The sequence below is a fragment of the Phalangium opilio genome, unplaced genomic scaffold (genome assembly GCF_054372755.1).
Source record: "Phalangium opilio isolate 3A_F unplaced genomic scaffold, DU_Popi_V2 ptg000031l_1, whole genome shotgun sequence".
Taxonomy (NCBI): Eukaryota; Metazoa; Arthropoda; class Arachnida; order Opiliones; family Phalangiidae; genus Phalangium; species Phalangium opilio.
In genome coordinates, this window is record NW_028324158.1 from 2,657,032 (window position 1) to 2,675,515 (window position 18,484).

General features: G+C 45.3%; 59 non-coding genes across 59 annotated transcripts; all 59 read left to right on the forward strand.

Moving 5' to 3' along the window:
- Positions 1–315: 315 nt before the first annotated feature.
- Positions 316–397, forward strand: TRNAL-CAG (transfer RNA leucine (anticodon CAG)). Its single transcript has one exon. It is a non-coding gene; the product is annotated as a tRNA-Leu (tRNA).
- A 206-nt stretch (positions 398–603) lies between these two features.
- TRNAL-AAG (transfer RNA leucine (anticodon AAG)) lies at positions 604–685 on the forward strand. Its single transcript has one exon. It is a non-coding gene; the product is annotated as a tRNA-Leu (tRNA).
- A 72-nt stretch (positions 686–757) lies between these two features.
- Positions 758–839, forward strand: TRNAL-CAG (transfer RNA leucine (anticodon CAG)). The gene has a single exon. It is a non-coding gene; the product is annotated as a tRNA-Leu (tRNA).
- A 221-nt stretch (positions 840–1,060) lies between these two features.
- TRNAL-UAG (transfer RNA leucine (anticodon UAG)) lies at positions 1,061–1,148 on the forward strand. Its single transcript has one exon. It is a non-coding gene; the product is annotated as a tRNA-Leu (tRNA).
- Positions 1,149–1,348: 200 nt separating this feature from the next.
- On the forward strand, positions 1,349–1,430 carry TRNAL-UAG (transfer RNA leucine (anticodon UAG)). The gene has a single exon. It is a non-coding gene; the product is annotated as a tRNA-Leu (tRNA).
- A 72-nt stretch (positions 1,431–1,502) lies between these two features.
- TRNAL-CAG (transfer RNA leucine (anticodon CAG)) lies at positions 1,503–1,584 on the forward strand. The gene has a single exon. It is a non-coding gene; the product is annotated as a tRNA-Leu (tRNA).
- Positions 1,585–1,959: 375 nt separating this feature from the next.
- Positions 1,960–2,041, forward strand: TRNAL-UAG (transfer RNA leucine (anticodon UAG)). Its single transcript has one exon. It is a non-coding gene; the product is annotated as a tRNA-Leu (tRNA).
- A 70-nt stretch (positions 2,042–2,111) lies between these two features.
- Positions 2,112–2,193, forward strand: TRNAL-AAG (transfer RNA leucine (anticodon AAG)). Its single transcript has one exon. It is a non-coding gene; the product is annotated as a tRNA-Leu (tRNA).
- Positions 2,194–2,263: 70 nt separating this feature from the next.
- On the forward strand, positions 2,264–2,345 carry TRNAL-CAG (transfer RNA leucine (anticodon CAG)). Its single transcript has one exon. It is a non-coding gene; the product is annotated as a tRNA-Leu (tRNA).
- Positions 2,346–2,566: 221 nt separating this feature from the next.
- TRNAL-UAG (transfer RNA leucine (anticodon UAG)) lies at positions 2,567–2,648 on the forward strand. The gene has a single exon. It is a non-coding gene; the product is annotated as a tRNA-Leu (tRNA).
- Positions 2,649–2,718: 70 nt separating this feature from the next.
- On the forward strand, positions 2,719–2,800 carry TRNAL-UAG (transfer RNA leucine (anticodon UAG)). The gene has a single exon. It is a non-coding gene; the product is annotated as a tRNA-Leu (tRNA).
- A 349-nt stretch (positions 2,801–3,149) lies between these two features.
- Positions 3,150–3,231, forward strand: TRNAL-UAG (transfer RNA leucine (anticodon UAG)). Its single transcript has one exon. It is a non-coding gene; the product is annotated as a tRNA-Leu (tRNA).
- Positions 3,232–4,002: 771 nt separating this feature from the next.
- On the forward strand, positions 4,003–4,084 carry TRNAL-CAG (transfer RNA leucine (anticodon CAG)). The gene has a single exon. It is a non-coding gene; the product is annotated as a tRNA-Leu (tRNA).
- Positions 4,085–4,304: 220 nt separating this feature from the next.
- TRNAL-UAG (transfer RNA leucine (anticodon UAG)) lies at positions 4,305–4,386 on the forward strand. Its single transcript has one exon. It is a non-coding gene; the product is annotated as a tRNA-Leu (tRNA).
- A 72-nt stretch (positions 4,387–4,458) lies between these two features.
- Positions 4,459–4,540, forward strand: TRNAT-AGU (transfer RNA threonine (anticodon AGU)). Its single transcript has one exon. It is a non-coding gene; the product is annotated as a tRNA-Thr (tRNA).
- Positions 4,541–5,063: 523 nt separating this feature from the next.
- On the forward strand, positions 5,064–5,145 carry TRNAL-UAG (transfer RNA leucine (anticodon UAG)). Its single transcript has one exon. It is a non-coding gene; the product is annotated as a tRNA-Leu (tRNA).
- A 72-nt stretch (positions 5,146–5,217) lies between these two features.
- TRNAL-UAG (transfer RNA leucine (anticodon UAG)) lies at positions 5,218–5,299 on the forward strand. Its single transcript has one exon. It is a non-coding gene; the product is annotated as a tRNA-Leu (tRNA).
- A 70-nt stretch (positions 5,300–5,369) lies between these two features.
- Positions 5,370–5,451, forward strand: TRNAL-AAG (transfer RNA leucine (anticodon AAG)). Its single transcript has one exon. It is a non-coding gene; the product is annotated as a tRNA-Leu (tRNA).
- Positions 5,452–6,425: 974 nt separating this feature from the next.
- Positions 6,426–6,507, forward strand: TRNAL-UAG (transfer RNA leucine (anticodon UAG)). Its single transcript has one exon. It is a non-coding gene; the product is annotated as a tRNA-Leu (tRNA).
- Positions 6,508–6,577: 70 nt separating this feature from the next.
- Positions 6,578–6,659, forward strand: TRNAL-AAG (transfer RNA leucine (anticodon AAG)). Its single transcript has one exon. It is a non-coding gene; the product is annotated as a tRNA-Leu (tRNA).
- A 224-nt stretch (positions 6,660–6,883) lies between these two features.
- TRNAL-CAG (transfer RNA leucine (anticodon CAG)) lies at positions 6,884–6,965 on the forward strand. Its single transcript has one exon. It is a non-coding gene; the product is annotated as a tRNA-Leu (tRNA).
- Positions 6,966–7,037: 72 nt separating this feature from the next.
- On the forward strand, positions 7,038–7,119 carry TRNAL-CAG (transfer RNA leucine (anticodon CAG)). Its single transcript has one exon. It is a non-coding gene; the product is annotated as a tRNA-Leu (tRNA).
- A 70-nt stretch (positions 7,120–7,189) lies between these two features.
- TRNAL-CAG (transfer RNA leucine (anticodon CAG)) lies at positions 7,190–7,271 on the forward strand. Its single transcript has one exon. It is a non-coding gene; the product is annotated as a tRNA-Leu (tRNA).
- A 221-nt stretch (positions 7,272–7,492) lies between these two features.
- TRNAL-UAG (transfer RNA leucine (anticodon UAG)) lies at positions 7,493–7,574 on the forward strand. Its single transcript has one exon. It is a non-coding gene; the product is annotated as a tRNA-Leu (tRNA).
- Positions 7,575–7,646: 72 nt separating this feature from the next.
- Positions 7,647–7,728, forward strand: TRNAL-UAG (transfer RNA leucine (anticodon UAG)). Its single transcript has one exon. It is a non-coding gene; the product is annotated as a tRNA-Leu (tRNA).
- Positions 7,729–7,798: 70 nt separating this feature from the next.
- On the forward strand, positions 7,799–7,880 carry TRNAL-AAG (transfer RNA leucine (anticodon AAG)). Its single transcript has one exon. It is a non-coding gene; the product is annotated as a tRNA-Leu (tRNA).
- Positions 7,881–8,402: 522 nt separating this feature from the next.
- On the forward strand, positions 8,403–8,484 carry TRNAL-UAG (transfer RNA leucine (anticodon UAG)). The gene has a single exon. It is a non-coding gene; the product is annotated as a tRNA-Leu (tRNA).
- Positions 8,485–8,690: 206 nt separating this feature from the next.
- On the forward strand, positions 8,691–8,772 carry TRNAL-UAG (transfer RNA leucine (anticodon UAG)). The gene has a single exon. It is a non-coding gene; the product is annotated as a tRNA-Leu (tRNA).
- A 70-nt stretch (positions 8,773–8,842) lies between these two features.
- TRNAL-AAG (transfer RNA leucine (anticodon AAG)) lies at positions 8,843–8,924 on the forward strand. Its single transcript has one exon. It is a non-coding gene; the product is annotated as a tRNA-Leu (tRNA).
- Positions 8,925–9,146: 222 nt separating this feature from the next.
- On the forward strand, positions 9,147–9,228 carry TRNAL-UAG (transfer RNA leucine (anticodon UAG)). Its single transcript has one exon. It is a non-coding gene; the product is annotated as a tRNA-Leu (tRNA).
- A 72-nt stretch (positions 9,229–9,300) lies between these two features.
- On the forward strand, positions 9,301–9,382 carry TRNAL-CAG (transfer RNA leucine (anticodon CAG)). The gene has a single exon. It is a non-coding gene; the product is annotated as a tRNA-Leu (tRNA).
- Positions 9,383–9,452: 70 nt separating this feature from the next.
- Positions 9,453–9,534, forward strand: TRNAL-CAG (transfer RNA leucine (anticodon CAG)). The gene has a single exon. It is a non-coding gene; the product is annotated as a tRNA-Leu (tRNA).
- Positions 9,535–9,755: 221 nt separating this feature from the next.
- On the forward strand, positions 9,756–9,837 carry TRNAL-UAG (transfer RNA leucine (anticodon UAG)). The gene has a single exon. It is a non-coding gene; the product is annotated as a tRNA-Leu (tRNA).
- Positions 9,838–10,059: 222 nt separating this feature from the next.
- TRNAL-CAG (transfer RNA leucine (anticodon CAG)) lies at positions 10,060–10,141 on the forward strand. Its single transcript has one exon. It is a non-coding gene; the product is annotated as a tRNA-Leu (tRNA).
- Positions 10,142–10,363: 222 nt separating this feature from the next.
- TRNAL-UAG (transfer RNA leucine (anticodon UAG)) lies at positions 10,364–10,445 on the forward strand. Its single transcript has one exon. It is a non-coding gene; the product is annotated as a tRNA-Leu (tRNA).
- A 72-nt stretch (positions 10,446–10,517) lies between these two features.
- TRNAL-CAG (transfer RNA leucine (anticodon CAG)) lies at positions 10,518–10,599 on the forward strand. The gene has a single exon. It is a non-coding gene; the product is annotated as a tRNA-Leu (tRNA).
- A 70-nt stretch (positions 10,600–10,669) lies between these two features.
- TRNAL-CAG (transfer RNA leucine (anticodon CAG)) lies at positions 10,670–10,751 on the forward strand. Its single transcript has one exon. It is a non-coding gene; the product is annotated as a tRNA-Leu (tRNA).
- Positions 10,752–10,972: 221 nt separating this feature from the next.
- On the forward strand, positions 10,973–11,054 carry TRNAL-UAG (transfer RNA leucine (anticodon UAG)). Its single transcript has one exon. It is a non-coding gene; the product is annotated as a tRNA-Leu (tRNA).
- Positions 11,055–11,276: 222 nt separating this feature from the next.
- On the forward strand, positions 11,277–11,358 carry TRNAL-CAG (transfer RNA leucine (anticodon CAG)). Its single transcript has one exon. It is a non-coding gene; the product is annotated as a tRNA-Leu (tRNA).
- Positions 11,359–12,183: 825 nt separating this feature from the next.
- Positions 12,184–12,265, forward strand: TRNAL-CAG (transfer RNA leucine (anticodon CAG)). The gene has a single exon. It is a non-coding gene; the product is annotated as a tRNA-Leu (tRNA).
- A 223-nt stretch (positions 12,266–12,488) lies between these two features.
- TRNAL-UAG (transfer RNA leucine (anticodon UAG)) lies at positions 12,489–12,570 on the forward strand. The gene has a single exon. It is a non-coding gene; the product is annotated as a tRNA-Leu (tRNA).
- A 70-nt stretch (positions 12,571–12,640) lies between these two features.
- On the forward strand, positions 12,641–12,722 carry TRNAL-AAG (transfer RNA leucine (anticodon AAG)). The gene has a single exon. It is a non-coding gene; the product is annotated as a tRNA-Leu (tRNA).
- A 673-nt stretch (positions 12,723–13,395) lies between these two features.
- Positions 13,396–13,477, forward strand: TRNAL-UAG (transfer RNA leucine (anticodon UAG)). Its single transcript has one exon. It is a non-coding gene; the product is annotated as a tRNA-Leu (tRNA).
- A 206-nt stretch (positions 13,478–13,683) lies between these two features.
- TRNAL-UAG (transfer RNA leucine (anticodon UAG)) lies at positions 13,684–13,765 on the forward strand. Its single transcript has one exon. It is a non-coding gene; the product is annotated as a tRNA-Leu (tRNA).
- A 70-nt stretch (positions 13,766–13,835) lies between these two features.
- TRNAL-AAG (transfer RNA leucine (anticodon AAG)) lies at positions 13,836–13,917 on the forward strand. The gene has a single exon. It is a non-coding gene; the product is annotated as a tRNA-Leu (tRNA).
- Positions 13,918–14,139: 222 nt separating this feature from the next.
- TRNAL-UAG (transfer RNA leucine (anticodon UAG)) lies at positions 14,140–14,221 on the forward strand. Its single transcript has one exon. It is a non-coding gene; the product is annotated as a tRNA-Leu (tRNA).
- Positions 14,222–14,293: 72 nt separating this feature from the next.
- TRNAL-CAG (transfer RNA leucine (anticodon CAG)) lies at positions 14,294–14,375 on the forward strand. Its single transcript has one exon. It is a non-coding gene; the product is annotated as a tRNA-Leu (tRNA).
- Positions 14,376–14,445: 70 nt separating this feature from the next.
- TRNAL-CAG (transfer RNA leucine (anticodon CAG)) lies at positions 14,446–14,527 on the forward strand. The gene has a single exon. It is a non-coding gene; the product is annotated as a tRNA-Leu (tRNA).
- Positions 14,528–14,748: 221 nt separating this feature from the next.
- TRNAL-UAG (transfer RNA leucine (anticodon UAG)) lies at positions 14,749–14,830 on the forward strand. Its single transcript has one exon. It is a non-coding gene; the product is annotated as a tRNA-Leu (tRNA).
- A 222-nt stretch (positions 14,831–15,052) lies between these two features.
- On the forward strand, positions 15,053–15,134 carry TRNAL-CAG (transfer RNA leucine (anticodon CAG)). Its single transcript has one exon. It is a non-coding gene; the product is annotated as a tRNA-Leu (tRNA).
- Positions 15,135–15,959: 825 nt separating this feature from the next.
- TRNAL-CAG (transfer RNA leucine (anticodon CAG)) lies at positions 15,960–16,041 on the forward strand. Its single transcript has one exon. It is a non-coding gene; the product is annotated as a tRNA-Leu (tRNA).
- A 508-nt stretch (positions 16,042–16,549) lies between these two features.
- On the forward strand, positions 16,550–16,631 carry TRNAL-UAG (transfer RNA leucine (anticodon UAG)). Its single transcript has one exon. It is a non-coding gene; the product is annotated as a tRNA-Leu (tRNA).
- Positions 16,632–16,837: 206 nt separating this feature from the next.
- TRNAL-UAG (transfer RNA leucine (anticodon UAG)) lies at positions 16,838–16,919 on the forward strand. Its single transcript has one exon. It is a non-coding gene; the product is annotated as a tRNA-Leu (tRNA).
- Positions 16,920–16,989: 70 nt separating this feature from the next.
- On the forward strand, positions 16,990–17,071 carry TRNAL-AAG (transfer RNA leucine (anticodon AAG)). Its single transcript has one exon. It is a non-coding gene; the product is annotated as a tRNA-Leu (tRNA).
- Positions 17,072–17,293: 222 nt separating this feature from the next.
- On the forward strand, positions 17,294–17,375 carry TRNAL-UAG (transfer RNA leucine (anticodon UAG)). The gene has a single exon. It is a non-coding gene; the product is annotated as a tRNA-Leu (tRNA).
- Positions 17,376–17,447: 72 nt separating this feature from the next.
- On the forward strand, positions 17,448–17,529 carry TRNAL-CAG (transfer RNA leucine (anticodon CAG)). Its single transcript has one exon. It is a non-coding gene; the product is annotated as a tRNA-Leu (tRNA).
- A 70-nt stretch (positions 17,530–17,599) lies between these two features.
- TRNAL-CAG (transfer RNA leucine (anticodon CAG)) lies at positions 17,600–17,681 on the forward strand. The gene has a single exon. It is a non-coding gene; the product is annotated as a tRNA-Leu (tRNA).
- A 221-nt stretch (positions 17,682–17,902) lies between these two features.
- On the forward strand, positions 17,903–17,984 carry TRNAL-UAG (transfer RNA leucine (anticodon UAG)). The gene has a single exon. It is a non-coding gene; the product is annotated as a tRNA-Leu (tRNA).
- Positions 17,985–18,206: 222 nt separating this feature from the next.
- On the forward strand, positions 18,207–18,288 carry TRNAL-CAG (transfer RNA leucine (anticodon CAG)). The gene has a single exon. It is a non-coding gene; the product is annotated as a tRNA-Leu (tRNA).
- The last annotated feature ends 196 nt before the right edge of the window (positions 18,289–18,484 follow it).

Here is an 18,484-nt window from a genome sequence, read left to right on the forward strand (position 1 = left end):
CTTGTGTGTTCAGGTAGAGTGGCCGTTTCGTCTAAGGTGCTGGTTTCAGGTACCAGTCTCTTCGGAGGCGTGGTTTCGAATCTCAATTCTATCAGTCTGTTGTGTTTTTAAAAATTTTAAAGTGAAGATTTTGCTTAATAGACTGAGTTTACTTTTGTTTTCAGGCAGAGTGGCCGAGTGGTCTAAGGCGCTTGTTTTAGGCACCGATCTCTTCGAAGGCGTGGGTTCGAATCCCACCTCTCTCAGACTCATGCATTTTGTTAGTTTAATAACATGAAGCTCTTGCTTATTTGACTGAGTTGACAAGTGTGTTCAGGTAGAGTGGCCGAGTGGTCTAAGGCGCTGGTTTCAGGTACCAGTCTCTTCGGAGGCGTGGGTTCGAATCCCACCTCTATCAGACTCATGCATTTTCATAGTTTAATAACATGAAGCTCTTGCTCATTTGTCTGGGCTGACGTGTGTGTTCAGTTAGAGTGGCCGTGTGGTCTAAGGTGCTGGTTTCAGGAGGCGTGGTTTCGAATCTCACCTCTATCAGTCTGTTGTGTTTTTAAGAATTTGAAAGTGAAGATTTTGCTTAATAGACTGAGTTTACTTTTGTTTTCAGGTAGAGTGGCCGAGTGGTCTAAGGCGCTGGTTTAAGGCACCAGTCTCTTTGGAGGCGTGGGTTCAAATCCCACCTCTATCAGACTCATGCATTTTGTTAGTTTAATAACATGAAGCCCTTGCTTATTTGTCTTAGTTGACGAGTGTTTGTCCAGGTAGAGTGGCCGAGTGGTCTAAGGCGCTGGTTTCAGGTACCAGTCTCTTCGGAGGCGTGGGTTCGATTCCCACCTCTATCAGATTCATGCATTTTCATAGTTTAATAACATGAAGCTCTTGCTTATTTGTCTTAGTTGACGTGTGTGTTCAGTTAGAGTGGCTGTGTGGTCTAAGGTGCTGGTTTCAGGTACTAATCTCTTCGGAGGCGTGGGTTCGAATCTCACCTCTATCAGTCTGTTGTGTTTTATAGAATTTTAAAGTGAAGATTTTGCTTAATAGACTGAGTTTACTTTTGTTTTCAGGTAGAGTGGCCGAGTGGTCTAAGGCGCTGGTTTTAGGCACCGGTCTCTTCGGAGGCGTGGGTTCGAATCCCACCTCACTCAGACTCATGCATTTTGTTAGTTTAATAACATGAAGCTCTTGCTCATTTGTCTGAGCTGACGTGTGTGTTCAGTTAGAGTGGCCGTGTGGTCTAAGGTGCTGGTTTCAGGAGGCGTGGTTTCGAATCTCACCTCTATCAATCTGTTGTGTTTTTAAGAATTTTAAAGTGAAGATTTTGCTTAATAGACTGAGTTTACTTTTGTTTTCAGGTAGAGTGGCCGAGTGGTCTAAGGCGCTGGTTTTAGGCACCAGTCTCTTTGGAGGCGTGGGTTCGAATCCCACCTCTATCAGACTCATGCATTTTGTTAGTTTAATAACATGAAGCTCTTGCTTATTTGTCTTAGTTGACGAGTGCTTGTCCAGGTAGAGTGGCCGAGTGGTCTAAGGCGCTGGTTTCAGGTACCAGTCTCTTCGGAGGCGTGGGTTCGAATCCCACCTCTATCAGACCTATGCATTTTCATAGTTTAATAACATGAAGCTCTTGCTCATTTGTCTGAGCTGACGTGTGTTTCTCCAGGTAGAGTGGCCGAGTGGTCTAACTCGCTGGTTTCAGGTAACAGTCTCTTCGGAGGCGTGGGTTCGAATCCCACCTCTATCAGACGCATGCATTTTCATAGTTTAATAACATGACGCTCTTGCTCATTTGTCTGGGCTGACGTGTGTGTTCAGTTAGAGTGGCCGTGTGGTCTAAGGTGTTGGTTTCAGGTACCAGTCTCTTCGGGGGCGTGGTTTCGAATCTCACTTCTATCAGTCTGTTGTGTTTTTAAGAATTTTAAAGTGAAGATTTTGCTTAATAGACTGAGTTTACTTATGTTTTCAGGTAGAGTGGCCGAGTGGTCTAAGGCGCTGGTTTTAGGCACCAGTCTCTTCGGAGGCGAGGGTTCGAATCCCACCTCTATCAGACTCATGCATTATGTTAGTTTAATAACATGAAGCTCTTGCTTATTTGTCTTAGTTGACGTGTGTGTTCAGGTAGAGTGGCCGATTGGTCTAAGGCGCTGGTATAAGGCACCAGTCTCTTCGGAGGTGTGGGTTCGAATCCCACCTCTATCAGACTCATGCATTTTCTTAGTTTAATAACATGAAGCTCTTGCTTATTTGTCTGAGTCGACAAGTGTGTTCAGGTAGAGTGGCCGAGTGGTCTAAGGCGCTGGTTTCAGGTACCAGTCTCTTCGGAGCCATGGGTTCAAATCCCACCTCTTTCAGATTCATGCATTTTCATAGTTTAATAACATGAAGCTCTTGCTCTTTTGTCTGAGCTGACGTGTGTGTTCAGGTAGAGTGGCCGTGTCGTCTAAGGTGCTGGTTTCAGGTACCAGTCTCTTCGGAGGCGTGGTTTCGAATCTCACTTCTATCAGTCTGTTGTGTTTTTAAAAATTTTAAAGTGAAGATTTTGCTCAATAGACTGAGTTTACTTTTGTTTTCAGGTAGAGTGGCCGAGTGGTCTAAGGCGCTGGTTTTAGGCACCGGTCTCTTCGAAGGCGTGGGTTCGAATCCCACCTCTCTCAGACTCATGCATTTTGTCAGTTTAATAACATGAAGCTCTTGCTTATTTGTCTGAGTTGACAAGTGTGTTCAGGTAGAGTGGCCGAGTGGTCTAAGGCGCTGGTATTAGGTACCAGTCTCTTCGGAGGCGTGGGTTCGAATCCCACCTCTATCAGACTCATGCGTTTTCTTAGTTTAATAACATGAAGCTCTTGCTTATTTGTCTGAGTCGACAAGTGTGTTCAGGTAGAGTGGTCTAAGGCGCTGGTTTCAGGTACCAGTCTCTTCGGAGCCATGGGTTCAAATCCCACCTCTTTCAGATTCATGCATTTTCATAGTTTAATAACATGAAGCTCTTGCTCATTTGTCTGAGCTGACGTGTGTGTTCAGTTAGAGGGCCGTGTGATCTAAGGTACTAGTTTCAGGAGGCGTGGATTCGAATCTCACCTCTATCAGTCTGTTGTGTTTTTACGAATTTTAAAGTGAAGATTTTGCTTAATAGACTGAGTTTACTTTTGTTTTCAGGTAGAGTGGCCGAGTGGTCTAAGGCGCTGGTTTTAGGCACCAGTCTCTTTGGAGGCGTGGGGTCGAATCCCACCTCTATCAGACTCATGCATTTTGTTACTTTAATAACATGAAGCTCTTGCTCATTTGTCCAGTGAGCACAAAAATAGAGGAGAGCCGGAGAGACCAAATTCTCCGTCAGCCCCCCTTTCAAAAACGTTACCAGTGCCACTGGCTCTCTAGGAGCGTGGCGCACATGCGCAATCGGCGCAAGCGAGAGAGAAAAAAATCAGAGAAGTTTGTTTACGTTATTACGGCCGAGGCTTAAGTTTTTCGGCGATACTGCGATACTCGTGCCGCGTGCGTGCTAATTCCCCCTCTCTCTTTCTCTCTAACCGTATTTTCGGGTATACCCTTTTTGAATTTCCCTCTCAAAGGATCACGTGTGCGCGAGGTAGGTGCGCGTGAGAACCATGGTGCCCGGCCGTTATAAAGTACCTTCCCCCTTCTAACTTTGACTCTCCTTTGGATTTGTGCTCCCTGATTTGTCTGAGCTGACGTGTGTGTTCAGTTAAAGTGGCCGAGTGGTCTAAGGCGCTGGTTTCAGGAACCAGTCTCTTCGGAGGCGTGGGTTCGTATCGCACCTCTATCAGACTCATGCATTTTGTTACTTTAATAACATGAAGCTCTTGCTCATTTGTCTGAGCTGACGTGTGTGTTCAGGTAGAGTGGCCGTGTGGTCTAAGGTGCTGGTTTCAGGTACCAGTCTCTTCAGAGGCACGGTTTCGAATCTCACCTCTATCAGTCTGTTGTGTTTTTAAGAATTTTAAAGTGAAGATTTTGCTTAATAGACTGAGTTTACTTTTGTTTTGAGGTAGAGTGGCCGAGTGGTCTAAGGCGCTGGTTTCAGGTACTAGTCTCTTCGGAGGCGTGGGTTCGAATCCCACCTCTATCAGATTCATGCATTTTCATAGTTTAATAACATGAAGCTCTTGCTCATTTGTCTGAGCTGACGTGTGTGTTCAGGTAGAGTGGCCGTGTGGTCTAAGGTGCTGGTTTCAGGTACCAGTCTCTTCAGAGGCACGGTTTCGAATCTCACCTCTATCAGTCTGTTGTGTTTTTAAGAATTTTAAAGTGAAGATTTTGCTTAATAGACTGAGTTTACTTTGTTTTCAGGTAGAGTGGCTGAGTGGTCTAAGGCGCTGGTTTTAGGCACCAGTCTCTTTGGAGGCGTGGGTTCGAATCCCACCTCTATCAGACTCATGCATTTTGTTAGTTTAATAACATGAAGATCTTGCTTATTTGTCTTAGTTGACGAGTGTTTGTCCAGGTAGAGTGGCCGAGTGGTCTAAGGCGCTGGTTTAGTGTACCAGTCTCTTCGGAGGCCTGGGTTCGAATCCCACCTCTATCAGACGCATGCATTTTCATAGTTTAATAACATGAAGCTCTTGCTCATTTGTCTGAGCTGATGTGTGTGTTCATATAGAGTGGCCGAGTGGTCTAAGGCGCTGGTTTCAGGTGCCAGTCTCTTCGGAGGCGTGGTTTCGAATCTCACCTCTATCAGTCTGTTGTGTTTTTAAGAATTTTAAAGTGAAGATTTTGTTTAATAGACTGAGTTTACTTTTGTTTTCAGGTAGAGTGGCCGAGTGGTCTAAGGCGCTGGTTTTAGGCACTGGTCTCTTCGGAGGCGTTGGGTCGAATCCCACCTCTATCAGACTCATGCATTTTCTTAGTTTAATAACATGAAGCTCTTGCTTATTTGTCTTAGTTGACGTGTGTGTTCAGTTAGAGTGGCCGTGTGGTCTAAGGTGCTGGTTTCAGGTACCAGTCCCTTCGGAGGCGTGGTTTCGAATCTCACCTCTATCAGTCTGTTGTGTTTTTAAGAATTTTAAAGTGAAGATTTTGCTTAATAGACTGAGGTAATTTTTTTTTCAGGTAGAGTGGCCGAGTGGTCTAAGGCGCTGGTTTTAGGCACCGGTCTCTTCGGAGGCGTGGGGTCGAATCCCACCTCTATCAGACTCATGCATTTTCTTAGCTTAATAACATGAAGCTCTTGCTTATTTGTCTTAGTTGACGAGTGTTTGTCCAGGTACAGTGGCCGAGTGGTCTAAGGCGCTGGTTTTAGGCACCGGTCTTTGAGAAGGCGTGGGTTCGAATCCCACCTCTATCAGACTCACGCATTTTGTTAGTTTAATAACATGAAGTTCTTGCTTATTTGTCTTAGTTGACGTGTGTGTTCAGGTAGAGTGGCCGAGTGGTCTAAGGCGCTGGTTTAAGGCATCAGTTTCTTCGGAGGCGTGGGTTCGAATCCCACCTCTATCAGACGCATGCATATTTATAGTTTAATAACATGAAGCTCTTGCTCATTTGTCTGAGCTGAAGTGTGTGTTCAGTTAGAGTGGCCGTGTGGTCTAAGGTGCTGGTTTTAGGCACCGGTCTCTTCGAAGGCGTGGGTTCGAATCCCACCTCTATCAGACTCATGCATTTTGTTAGTTTAATAACATGAAGCTGTTGCTTATTTGTCTGAGTTGACAAGTGTGTTCAGTTAGATGGCCGTGTGGTCTAAGGTGCTGGTTTCAGGTACCAGTCCCTTCGGAGGCGTGGTTTGGAATCTCACCTCTATCAGTCTGTTGTGTTTTTAAGAATTTTAAAGTGAAGATTTTGCTTAATAGACTGAGTTTACTTTTGTTTTCAGGTAGAAAGGCCGAGTGGTCTAAGGCGCTGGTTTTAGGCACCGGTCTCTTCGGAGGCGTTGGGTCGAATCCCACCTCTATCAGACTCATGCATTTTCTTAGTTTAATAACATGAAGCTCTTGCTTATTTGTCTTAGTTGACGTGTTGTTCAGTTAGAGTGGCCGTGTGGTCTAAGGTGCTGGTTTCAGGTACCAGTCCCTTCGGAGGCGTGGTTTCGAATCTCACCTCTATCAGTCTGTTGTGTTTTTAAGAATTTTAAAGTGAAGATTTTGCTTAATAGACTGAGGTAAGTTTTTTTTCAGGTAGAGTGGCCGAGTGGTCTAAGGCGCTGGTTTTAGGCGCTGGTTTTAGGCACCGGTCTCTTCGGAGGCGTGGGGTCGAATCCCACCTCTATCAGACTCATGCATTTTCATAGTTTAATAACATGAAGATCTTGCTCATTTGTCTGAGCTGACGTGTGTGTTCAGTTAGAGTGGCCGTGTGGTCTAAGGTGCTGGTTTCAGGAGGCATGGTTTCGAATCTCACCTCTATCAGTCTGTTGTGTTTTTAAGAATTTTAAAGTGAAGATTCTGCTTTATAGACTGAGTTTACTTTTGTTTTCAGGTTGAGTGGCCGAGTGGTCTAAGGCGCTGGTTTTAGGCACCGGTCTTTGAGAAGGCGTGGGTTCGAATCCCACCTCTATCAGACTCACGCATTTTGTTAGTTTAATAACATGAAGTTCTTGCTTATTTGTCTTAGTTGACGTGTGTGTTCAGGTAGAGTGGCCGAGTGGTCTAAGGCGCTGGTTTAAGGCATCAGTCTCTTCGGAGGCGTGGGTTCGAATCCCACCTCTATCAGACTCATGAATTTTCTTAGTTTAATAAAATGAAGCTCTTGCTTATTTGTCTGAGTTGACAAGTGTGATCAGGTAGAGTGGCCGAGTGGTCTAAGGTGCTGACTTAAGTCACCAGTCTCTTCGGAGGCGCGAGTTCGAATCCCACCTCTATCAGACTCATGCATTTTCTTAGGTTAATAACATGAAGCTCTTGCTTATTTGTCTTAGTTGACGAGTGTTTGTCCAGGTAGAGTGGCCGAGTGGTCTAAGGCGCTGGTTTCAGGTACCAGTCTCCTCGGAGGCGTGGGTTCGATTCCCACCTCTATCAGACGCATGCATTTTCATAGTTTAATAACATGAAGCTCTTGCTTATTTGTCTTAGTTGACGAGTGTTTGTCCAGGTAGAGTGGCCGAGTGGTCTAAGGCGCTGGTTTCAGGTACCAGTCTCCTCGGAGGCGTGGGTTCGATTCCCACCTCTATCAGACGCATGCATTCTCATAGTTTAATAACATGAAGCTCTTACTCATTTGTCTGAGCTGACGTGTGTGTTCAGTTAGAGTGGCCGAGTGGTCTAAGGCGCTGGTTTCAGGTACCAGTCTCTTCGGAGGCGTGGGTTCGAATCCCACCTCTATCAGATTCAAGCATTTTCATAGTTTAATAACATGAAGCTCTTGCTTATTTGTCTTAGTTGACGTGTGTGTTCAGTTAGAGTGGCCGTGTGGTCCAAGGTGCTGGTTTCAGGTACCAGTCTCTTCGGAGGCGTGATTTCGAATCTCACCACTATCAGCCTGTTGTGTTTTTAAGAATTTTAAAGTGAAGATTTTGCTTAATAGACTGAGTTTACTTATGTTTTCGGGTAAAGTGGCCGAGTGGCCTAAGGCGGTGGTTTTAGGCACCAGTCTCTTCGGAGGCGTGGGTTCGAATCCCACCTCTATCAGACTCATGCATTTTGTTAGTTTAATAACATGAAGCTCTTGCTTATTTGTCTTAGTTGACGAGTGTTTGTCCAGGTACAGTGGCCGAGTGGTCTAAGGCGCTGGTTTTAGGCACCGGTCTTTGAGAAGGCGTGGGTTCGAATCCCACCTCTATCAGACTCACGCATTTTGTTAGTTTAATAACATGAAGTTCTTGCTTATTTGTCTTAGTTGACGTGTGTGTTCAGGTAGAGTGGCCGAGTGGTCTAAGGCGCTGGTTTAAGGCATCAGTTTCTTCGGAGGCGTGGGTTCGAATCCCACCTCTATCAGACGCATGCATATTCATAGTTTAATAACATGAAGCTCTTGCTCATTTGTCTGAGCTGAAGTGTGTGTTCAGTTAGAGTGGCTGTGTGGTCTAAGGTGCTGGTTTTAGGCACCGGTCTCTTCGAAGGCGTGGTTTGGAATCTCACCTCTATCAGTCTGTTGTGTTTTTAAGAATTTTAAAGTGAAGATTTTGCTTAATAGACTGAGTTTACTTTTGTTTTCAGGTAGAAAGGCCGAGTGGTCTAAGGCGCTGGTTTTAGGCACCGGTCTCTTCGGAGGCGTTGGGTCGAATCCCACCTCTATCAGACTCATGCATTTTCTTAGTTTAATAACATGAAGCTCTTGCTTATTTGTCTTAGTTGACGTGTTGTTCAGTTAGAGTGGCCGTGTGGTCTAAGGTGCTGGTTTCAGGTACCAGTCCCTTCGGAGGCGTGGTTTCGAATCTCACCTCTATCAGTCTGTTGTGTTTTTAAGAATTTTAAAGTGAAGATTTTGCTTAATAGACTGAGGTAAGTTTTTTTTCAGGTAGAGTGGCCGAGTGGTCAAAGGCGCTGGTTTTAGGCACCGGTCTCTTCGGAGGCGTGGGGTCGAATCCCACCTCTATCAGACTCATGCATTTTCATAGTTTAATAACGTGAAGCTCTTGCTCATTTGTCTGAGCTGACGTGTGTGTTCAGTTAGAGTGGCCGTGTGGTCTAAGGTGCTGGTTTCAGGAGGCATGGTTTCGAATCTCACCTCTATCAGTCTGTTGTGTTTTTAAGAATTTTAAAGTGAAGATTCTGCTTTATAGACTGAGTTTACTTTTGTTTTCAGGTTGAGTGGCCGAGTGGTCTAAGGCGCTGGTTTTAGGCACCGGTCTTTGAGAAGGCGTGGGTTCGAATCCCACCTCTATCAGACTCACGAATTTTGTTAGTTTAATAACATGAAGTTCTTGCTTATTTGTCTTAGTTGACGTGTGTGTTCAGGTAGAGTGGCCGAGTGGTCTAAGGCGCTGGTTTAAGGCATCAGTCTCTTCGGAGGCGTGGGTTCGAATCCCACCTCTATCAGACTCATGAATTTTCTTAGTTTAATAAAATGAAGCTCTTGCTTATTTGTCTGAGTTGACAAGTGTGATCAGGTAGAGTGGCCGAGTGGTCTAAGGTGCTGGCTTAAGTCACCAGTCTCTTCGGAGGCGCGAGTTCGAATCCCACCTCTATCAGACTCATGCATTTTCTTAGGTTAATAACATGAAGCTCTTGCTTATTTGTCTGAGTTCACAAATGTGCTCAGGTAGAGTGGCCGAGTGGTCTAAGGCGCTGGTTTTAGGCACCAGTCTCTTCGGAGGCGTGAGTTCGAATCCCACCTCTATCAGACTCATGCATTTTGTTAGTTTAATAACATGAAGCTCTTGCTTATTTGTCTTAGTTGACGAGTGTTTGTCCAGGTAGAGTGGCCGAGTGGTCTAAGGCGCTGGTTTCAGGTACCAGTCTCCTCGGAGGCGTGGGTTCGATTCCCACCTCTATCAGACGCATGCATTTTCATAGTTTAATAACATGAAGCTCTTACTCATTTGTCTGAGCTGACGTGTGTGTTCAGTTAGAGTGGCCGAGTGGTCTAAGGCGCTGGTTTCAGGTACCAGTCTCTTCGGAGGCGTGGGTTCGAATCCCACCTCTATCAGATTCAAGCATTTTCATAGTTTAATAACATGAAGCTCTTGCTTATTTGTCTTAGTTGACGTGTGTGTTCAGTTAGAGTGGCCGTGTGGTCCAAGGTGCTGGTTTCAGGTACCAGTCTCTTCGGAGGCGTGGTTTCGAATCTCACCACTATCAGCCTGTTGTGTTTTTAAGAATTTTAAAGTGAAGATTTTGCTTAATAGACTGAGTTTACTTATGTTTTCGGGTAAAGTGGCCGAGTGGCCTAAGGCGGTGGTTTTAGGCACCAGTCTCTTCGGAGGCGTGGGTTCGAATCCCACCTCTATCAGACTCATGCATTTTGTTAGTTTAATAACATGAAGCTCTTGCTTATTTGTCTTAGTTGACGTGTGTGTTCAGTAAGAGTGGCCGTGTGGTCTAAGGTGCTGGTTTTAGGCACCGGTCTCTTCGAAGGCGTGGGTTCGAATCCCACCTCTATCAGACTCATGCATTTTGATAGTTTAATAACATGAAGCTCTTGCTTATTTGTCTGAGTTGACAAGTATGTTCAGGTAGAGTGGCCGAGTGGTCTAAGACGCTGGTTTCAGGTACCAGTCTCTTCGGAGGCGTGGGTTCGAATCCCACCTCTATCAGACTCATGAATTTTCTTAGTTTAATAAAATGAAGCTCTTGCTTATTTGTCTGAGTTGACAAGTGTGATCAGGTAGAGTGGCCGAGTGGTCTAAGGTGCTGGCTTAAGTCACCAGTCTCTTCGGAGGCGCGAGTTCGAATCCCACCTCTATCAGACTCATGCATTTTCTTAGGTTAATAACATGAAGCTCTTGCTTATTTGTCTAAGTTCACAAATGTGCTCAGGTAGAGTGGCCGAGTGGTCTAAGGCGCTGGTTTTAGGCACCAGTCTCTTCGGAGGCGTGAGTTCGAATCCCACCTCTATCAGACTCATGCATTTTGTTAGTTTAATAACATGAAGCTCTTGCTTATTTGTCTTAGTTGACGAGTGTTTGTCCAGGTAGAGTGGCCGAGTGGTCTAAGGCGCTGGTTTCAGGTACCAGTCTCCTCGGAGGCGTGGGTTCGATTCCCACCTCTATCAGACGCATGCATTTTCATAGTTTAATAACATGAAGCTCTTACTCATTTGTCTGAGCTGACGTGTGTGTTCAGTTAGAGTGGCCGAGTGGTCTAAGGCGCTGGTTTCAGGTACCAGTCTCTTCGGAGGCGTGGGTTCGAATCCCACCTCTATCAGATTCAAGCATTTTCATAGTTTAATAACATGAAGCTCTTGCTTATTTGTCTTAGTTGACGTGTGTGTTCAGTTAGAGTGGCCGTGTGGTCCAAGGTGCTGGTTTCAGGTACCAGTCTCTTCGGAGGCGTGGTTTCGAATCTCACCACTATCAGCCTGTTGTGTTTTTAAGAATTTTAAAGTGAAGATTTTGCTTAATAGACTGAGTTTACTTATGTTTTCGGGTAAAGTGGCCGAGTGGCCTAAGGCGGTGGTTTTAGGCACCAGTCTCTTCGGAGGCGTGGGTTCGAATCCCACCTCTATCAGACTCATGCATTTTGTTAGTTTAATAACACGAAGCTCTTGCTTATTTGTCTTAGTTGACGTGTGTGTTCAGTAAGAGTGGCCGTGTGGTCTAAGGTGCTGGTTTTAGGCACCGGTCTCTTCGAAGGCGTGGGTTCGAATCCCACCTCTATCAGACTCATGCATTTTGATAGTTTAATAACATGAAGCTCTTGCTTATTTGTCTGAGTTGACAAGTATGTTCAGGTAGAGTGGCCGAGTGGTCTAAGACGCTGGTTTCAGGTACCAGTCTCTTCGGAGGCGTGGGTTCGAATCCCACCTCTATCAGACGCATGCATATTCATAGTTTAATAACATGAAGCTCTTGCTCATTTGTCTGAGCTGAAGTGTGTGTTCAGTTAGAGTGGCCGTGTGGTCTAAGGTGCTGGTTTTAGGCACCGGTCTCTTCGAAGGCGTGGGTTCGAATCCCACCTCTATCAGACTCATGCATTTTGTTAGTTTAATAACATGAAGCTGTTGCTTATTTGTCTGAGTTGACAAGTGTGTTCAGTTAGATGGCCGTGTGGTCTAAGGTGCTGGTTTCAAGTACCAGTCCCTTCGGAGGCGTGGTTTCGAATCTCACCTCTATCAGTCTGTTGTGTTTTTAAGAATTTTAAAGTGAAGATTTTGCTTAATAGACTGAGTTTACTTTTGTTTTCAGGTAGAGTGGCCGAGTGGTCTAAGGCGCTGGTTTTAGGCACCGGTCTCTTCGGAGGCGTTGGGTCGAATCCCACCTCTATCAGACTCATGCATTTTCTTAGTTTAATAACATGAAGCTCTTGCTTATTTGTCTTAGTTGACGTGTTGTTCAGTTAGAGTGGCCGTGTGGTCTAAGGTGCTGGTTTCAGGTACCAGTCGCTTCGGAGGCGTGGTTTCGAATCTCACCTCTATCAGTCTGTTGTGTTTTTAAGAATTTTAAAGTGAAGATTTTGCTTAATAGACTGAGGTAAGTTTTTTTTCAGGTAGAGTGGCCGAGTGGTCTAAGGCGCTGGTTTTAGGCACCGGTCTCTTCGGAGGCGTTGGGTCGAATCCCACCTCTATCAGACTCATGCATTTTGTTAGTTTAATAACATGAAGCTCTTGCTTATTTGTCTGAGTTGACAAGTGTGTTCAGGTAGAGTGGCCCAGTGGTCTATGGCGCTGGTTTCAGGTACCAGTCTCTTCGGAGGCGTGAGTTCGAATCCCACCTCTATCAGACGCATGCATATTCATAGTTTAATAACATGAAGCTGTTGCTCATTTGTCTGAGCTGACGTGTGTGTTCAGTTAGATGGCCGTGTGGTCTAAGGTGCTGGTTTCAGGTACCAGTCCCTTCGGAGGCGTGGTTTCGAATCCCACCTCTATCAGACTCATGCATTTTGTTAGTTTAATAACATGAAGCTCTTGCTTATTTGTCTTAGTTGACGAGTGTTTGTCCAGGTACAGTGGCCGAGTGGTCTAAGGCGCTGGTTTTAGGCACCGGTCTTTGAGAAGGCGTGGGTTCGAATCCCACCTCTATCAGACTCACGCATTTTGTTAGTTTAATAACATGAAGTTCTTGCTTATTTGTCTTAGTTGACGTGTGTGTTCAGGTAGAGTGGCCGAGTGGTCTAAGGCGCTGGTTTAAGGCATCAGTTTCTTCGGAGGCGTGGGTTCGAATCCCACCTCTATCAGACGCATGCATATTCATAGTTTAATAACATGAAGCTCTTGCTCATTTGTCTGAGCTGAAGTGTGTGTACAGTTAGAGTGGCCGTGTGGTCTAAGGTGCTGGTTTTAGGCACCGGTCTCTTCGGAGGCGTGGGTTCGAATCCCACCTCTATCAGACTCATGCATTTTGTTAGTTTAATAACATGAAGCTGTTGCTTATTTGTCTGAGTTGACAAGTGTGTTCAGTTAGATGGCCGTGTGGTCTAAGGTGCTGGTTTCAGGTACCAGTCCCTTCGGAGGCGTGGTTTGGAATCTCACCTCTATCAGTCTGTTGTGTTTTTAAGAATTTTAAAGTGAAGATTTTGCTTAATAGACTGAGTTTACTTTTGTTTTCAGGTAGAAAGGCCGAGTGGTCTAAGGCGCTGGTTTTAGGCACCGGTCTCTTCGGAGGCGTTGGGTCGAATCCCACCTCTATCAGACTCATGCATTTTCTTAGTTTAATAACATGAAGCTCTTGCTTATTTGTCTTAGTTGACGTGTTGTTCAGTTAGAGTGGCCGTGTGGTCTAAGGTGCTGGTTTCAGGTACCAGTCCCTTCGGAGGCGTGGTTTCGAATCTCACCTCTATCAGTCTGTTGTGTTTTTAAGAATTTTAAAGTGAAGATTTTGCTTAATAGACTGAGGTAAGTTTTTTTTCAGGTAGAGTGGCCGAGTGGTCTAAGGCGCTGGTTTTAGGCACCGGTCTCTTCGGAGGCGTGGGGTCGAATCCCACCTCTATCAGACTCATGCATTTTCATAGTTTAATAACATGAAGCTCTTGCTCATTTGTCTGAGCTGACGTGTGTGTTCAGTTAGAGTGGCCGTGTGGTCTAAGGTGCTGGTTTCAGGAGGCATGGTTTCGAATCTCACCTCTATCAGTCCGTTGTGTTTTTAAGAATTTTAAAGTGAAGATTCTGCTTTATAGACTGAGTTTACTTTTGTTTTCAGGTTGAGTGGCCGAGTGGTCTAAGGCGCTGGTTTTAGGCACCGGTCTTTGAGAAGGCGTGGGTTCGAATCCCACCTCTATCAGACTCACGCATTTTGTTAGTTTAATAACATGAAGTTCTTGCTTATTTGTCTTAGTTGACGTGTGTGTTCAGGTAGAGTGGCCGAGTGGTCTAAGGCGCTGGTTTAAGGCATCAGTCTCTTCGGAGGCGTGGGTTCGAATCCCACCTCTATCAGACTCATGAATTTTCTTAGTTTAATAAAATGAAGCTCTTGCTTATTTGTCTGAGTTGACAAGTGTGATCAGGTAGAGTGGCCGAGTGGTCTAAGGTGCTGGCTTAAGTCACCAGTCTCTTCGGAGGCGCGAGTTCGAATCCCACCTCTATCAGACTCATGCATTTTCTTAGGTTAATAACATGAAGCTCTTGCTTATTTGTCTGAGTTCACAAATGTGCTCAGGTAGAGTGGCCGAGTGGTCTAAGGCGCTGGTTTTAGGCACCAGTCTCTTCGGAGGCGTGAGTTCGAATCCCACCTCTATCAGACTCATGCATTTTGTTAGTTTAATAACATGAAGCTCTTGCTTATTTGTCTTAGTTGACGAGTGTTTGTCCAGGTAGAGTGGCCGAGTGGTCTAAGGCGCTGGTTTCAGGTACCAGTCTCCTCGGAGGCGTGGGTTCCATTCCCACCTCTATCAGACGCATGCATTTTCATAGTTTAATAACATGAAGCTCTTACTCATTTGTCTGAGCTGACGTGTGTGTTCAGTTAGAGTGGCCGAGTGGTCTAAGGCGCTGGTTTCAGGTACCAGTCTCTTCGGAGGCGTGGGTTCGAATCCCACCTCTATCAGATTCAAGCATTTTCATAGTTTAATAACATGAAGCTCTTGCTTATTTGTCTTAGTTGACGTGTGTGTTCAGTTAGAGTGGCCGTGTGGTCCAAGGTGCTGGTTTCAGGTACCAGTCTCTTCGGAGGCGTGGTTTCGAATCTCACCACTATCAGCCTGTTGTGTTTTTAAGAATTTTAAAGTGAAGACTTTGCTTAATAGACTGAGTTTACTTATGTTTTCGGGTAAAGTGGCCGAGTGGCCTAAGGCGGTGGTTTTAGGCACCAGTCTCTTCGGAGGCGTGGGTTCGAATCCCACCTCTATCAGACTCATGCATTTTGTTAGTTTAATAACATGAAGCTCTTGCTTATTTGTCTTAGTTGACGTGTGTGTTCAGTAAGAGTGGCCGTGTGGTCTAAGGTGCTGGTTTTAGGCACCGGTCTCTTCGAAGGCGTGGGTTCGAATCCCACCTCTATCAGACTCATGCATTTTGATAGTTTAATAACATGAAGCTCTTGCTTATTTGTCTGAGTTGACAAGTATGTTCAGGTAGAGTGGCCGAGTGGTCTAAGACGCTGGTTTCAGGTACCAGTCTCTTCGGAGGCGTGGGTTCGAATCCCACCTCTATCAGACGCATGCATATTCATAGTTTAATAACATGAAGCTCTTGCTCATTTGTCTGAGCTGAAGTGTGTGTTCAGTTAGAGTGGCCGTGTGGTCTAAGGTGCTGGTTTTAGGCACCGGTCTCTTCGAAGGCGTGGGTTCGAATCCCACCTCTATCAGACTCATGCATTTTGTTAGTTTAATAACATGAAGCTGTTGCTTATTTGTCTGAGTTGACAAGTGTGTTCAGTTAGATGGCCGTGTGGTCTAAGGTGCTGGTTTCAGGTACCAGTCCCTTCGGAGGCGTGGTTTCGAATCTCACCTCTATCAGTCTGTTGTGTTTTTAAGAATTTTAAAGTGAAGATTTTGCTTAATAGACTGAGTTTACTTTTGTTTTCAGGTAGAGTGGCCGAGTGGTCTAAGGCGCTGGTTTTAGGCACCGGTCTCTTCGGAGGCGTTGGGTCGAATCCCACCTCTATCAGACTCATGCATTTTCTTAGTTTAATAACATGAAGCTCTTGCTTATTTGTCTTAGTTGACGTGTTGTTCAGTTAGAGTGGCCGTGTGGTCTAAGGTGCTGGTTTCAGGTACCAGTCGCTTCGGAGGCGTGGTTTCGAATCTCACCTCTATCAGTCTGTTGTGTTTTTAAGAATTTTAAAGTGAAGATTTTGCTTAATAGACTGAGGTAAGTTTTTTTTCAGGTAGAGTGGCCGAGTGGTTTAAGGCGCTGGTTTTAGGCACCGGTCTCTTCGGAGGCGTTGGGTCGAATCCCACCTCTATCAGACTCATGCATTTTGTTAGTTTAATAACATGAAGCTCTTGCTTATTTGTCTGAGTTGACAAGTGTGTTCAGGTAGAGTGGCCCAGTGGTCTATGGCGCTGGTTTCAGGTACCAGTCTCTTCGGAGGCGTGAGTTCGAATCCCACCTCTATCAGACGCATGCATATTCATAGTTTAATAACATGAAGCTGTTGCTCATTTGTCTGAGCTGACGTGTGTGTTCAGTTAGATGGCCGTGTGGTCTAAGGTGCTGGTTTCAGGTACCAGTCCCTTCGGAGGCGTCGTTTCGAATCTCACCTCTATCAGTCTGTTGTGTTTTTAAGAATTTTAAAGTGAAGATTTTGCTTAATAGACTGAGTTTACGTTTGTTTTCAGGTAGAGTGGCCGAGTGGTCTAAGGCGCTGGTTTTAGGCACCGGTCTCTTCGGAGGCGTGGGGTCGAATCACACCTCTATCAGACTCATCCATTTTCTTAGCTTAATAACATGAAGCTCTTGCTTATTTGTCTTAGATGACGTGTGTGTTCAGGTAGAGTGGCCGAGTGGTCTAAGGTGCTGGTTTCAGGAGGCGTGGTTTCGAATCTCACCTCTATCAGTCTGTTGTGTTTTTAAGAATTTTAAAGTGAAGATTCTACTTAATAGACTGAGTTTACTTTTGTTTTCAGGTAGAGTGGCCGAGTGGTCTAAGGCGCTGGTTTTAGGCACCGGTCTCTTCGGAGGCGTGGGGTCGAATCCCACCTCTATCAGACTCATGCATTTTCATAGTTTAATAACATGAAGCTCTTGCTCATTTGTCTGAGCTGACGTGTGTGTTCAGTTAGAGTGGCCGTGTGGTCTAAGGTGCTGGTTTCAGGAGGCATGGTTTCGAATCTCACCTCTATCAGTCCGTTGTGTTTTTAAGAATTTTAAAGTGAAGATTCTGCTTTATAGACTGAGTTTACTTTTGTTTTCAGGTTGAGTGGCCGAGTGGTCTAAGGCGCTGGTTTTAGGCACCGGTCTTTGAGAAGGCGTGGGTTCGAATCCCACCTCTATCAGACTCACGCATTTTGTTAGTTTAATAACATGAAGTTCTTGCTTATTTGTCTTAGTTGACGTGTGTGTTCAGGTAGAGTGGCCGAGTGGTCTAAGGCGCTGGTTTAAGGCATCAGTCTCTTCGGAGGCGTGGGTTCGAATCCCACCTCTATCAGACTCATGAATTTTCTTAGTTTAATAAAATGAAGCTCTTGCTTATTTGTCTGAGTTGACAAGTGTGATCAGGTAGAGTGGCCGAGTGGTCTAAGGTGCTGGCTTAAGTCACCAGTCTCTTCGGAGGCGCGAGTTCGAATCCCACCTCTATCAGACTCATGCATTTTCTTAGGTTAATAACATGAAGCTCTTGCTTATTTGTCTGAGTTCACAAATGTGCTCAGGTAGAGTGGCCGAGTGGTCTAAGGCGCTGGTTTTAGGCACCAGTCTCTTCGGAGGCGTGAGTTCGAATCCCACCTCTATCAGACTCATGCATTTTGTTAGTTTAATAACATGAAGCTCTTGCTTATTTGTCTTAGTTGACGAGTGTTTGTCCAGGTAGAGTGGCCGAGTGGTCTAAGGCGCTGGTTTCAGGTACCAGTCTCCTCGGAGGCGTGGGTTCCATTCCCACCTCTATCAGACGCATGCATTTTCATAGTTTAATAACATGAAGCTCTTACTCATTTGTCTGAGCTGACGTGTGTGTTCAGTTAGAGTGGCCGAGTGGTCTAAGGCGCTGGTTTCAGGTACCAGTCTCTTCGGAGGCGTGGGTTCGAATCCCACCTCTATCAGATTCAAGCATTTTCATAGTTTAATAACATGAAGCTCTTGCTTATTTGTCTTAGTTGACGTGTGTGTTCAGTTAGAGTGGCCGTGTGGTCCAAGGTGCTGGTTTCAGGTACCAGTCTCTTCGGAGGCGTGGTTTCGAATCTCACCACTATCAGCCTGTTGTGTTTTTAAGAATTTTAAAGTGAAGATTTTGCTTAATAGACTGAGTTTACTTATGTTTTCGGGTAAAGTGGCCGAGTGGCCTAAGGCGGTGGTTTTAGGCACCAGTCTCTTCGGAGGCGTGGGTTCGAATCCCACCTCTATCAGACTCATGCATTTTGTTAGTTTAATAACATGAAGCTCTTGCTTATTTGTCTTAGTTGACGTGTGTGTTCAGTAAGAGTGGCCGTGTGGTCTAAGGTGCTGGTTTTAGGCACCGGTCTCTTCGAAGGCGTGGGTTCGAATCCCACCTCTATCAGACTCATGCATTTTGATAGTTTAATAACATGAAGCTCTTGCTTATTTGTCTGAGTTGACAAGTATGTTCAGGTAGAGTGGCCGAGTGGTCTAAGACGCTGGTTTCAGGTACCAGTCTCTTCGGAGGCGTGGGTTCGAATCCCACCTCTATCAGACGCATGCATATTCATAGTTTAATAACATGAAGCTCTTGCTCATTTGTCTGAGCTGAAGTGTGTGTTCAGTTAGAGTGGCCGTGTGGTCTAAGGTGCTGGTTTTAGGCACCGGTCTCTTCGAAGGCGTGGGTTCGAATCCCACCTCTATCAGACTCATGCATTTTGTTAGTTTAATAACATGAAGCTGTTGCTTA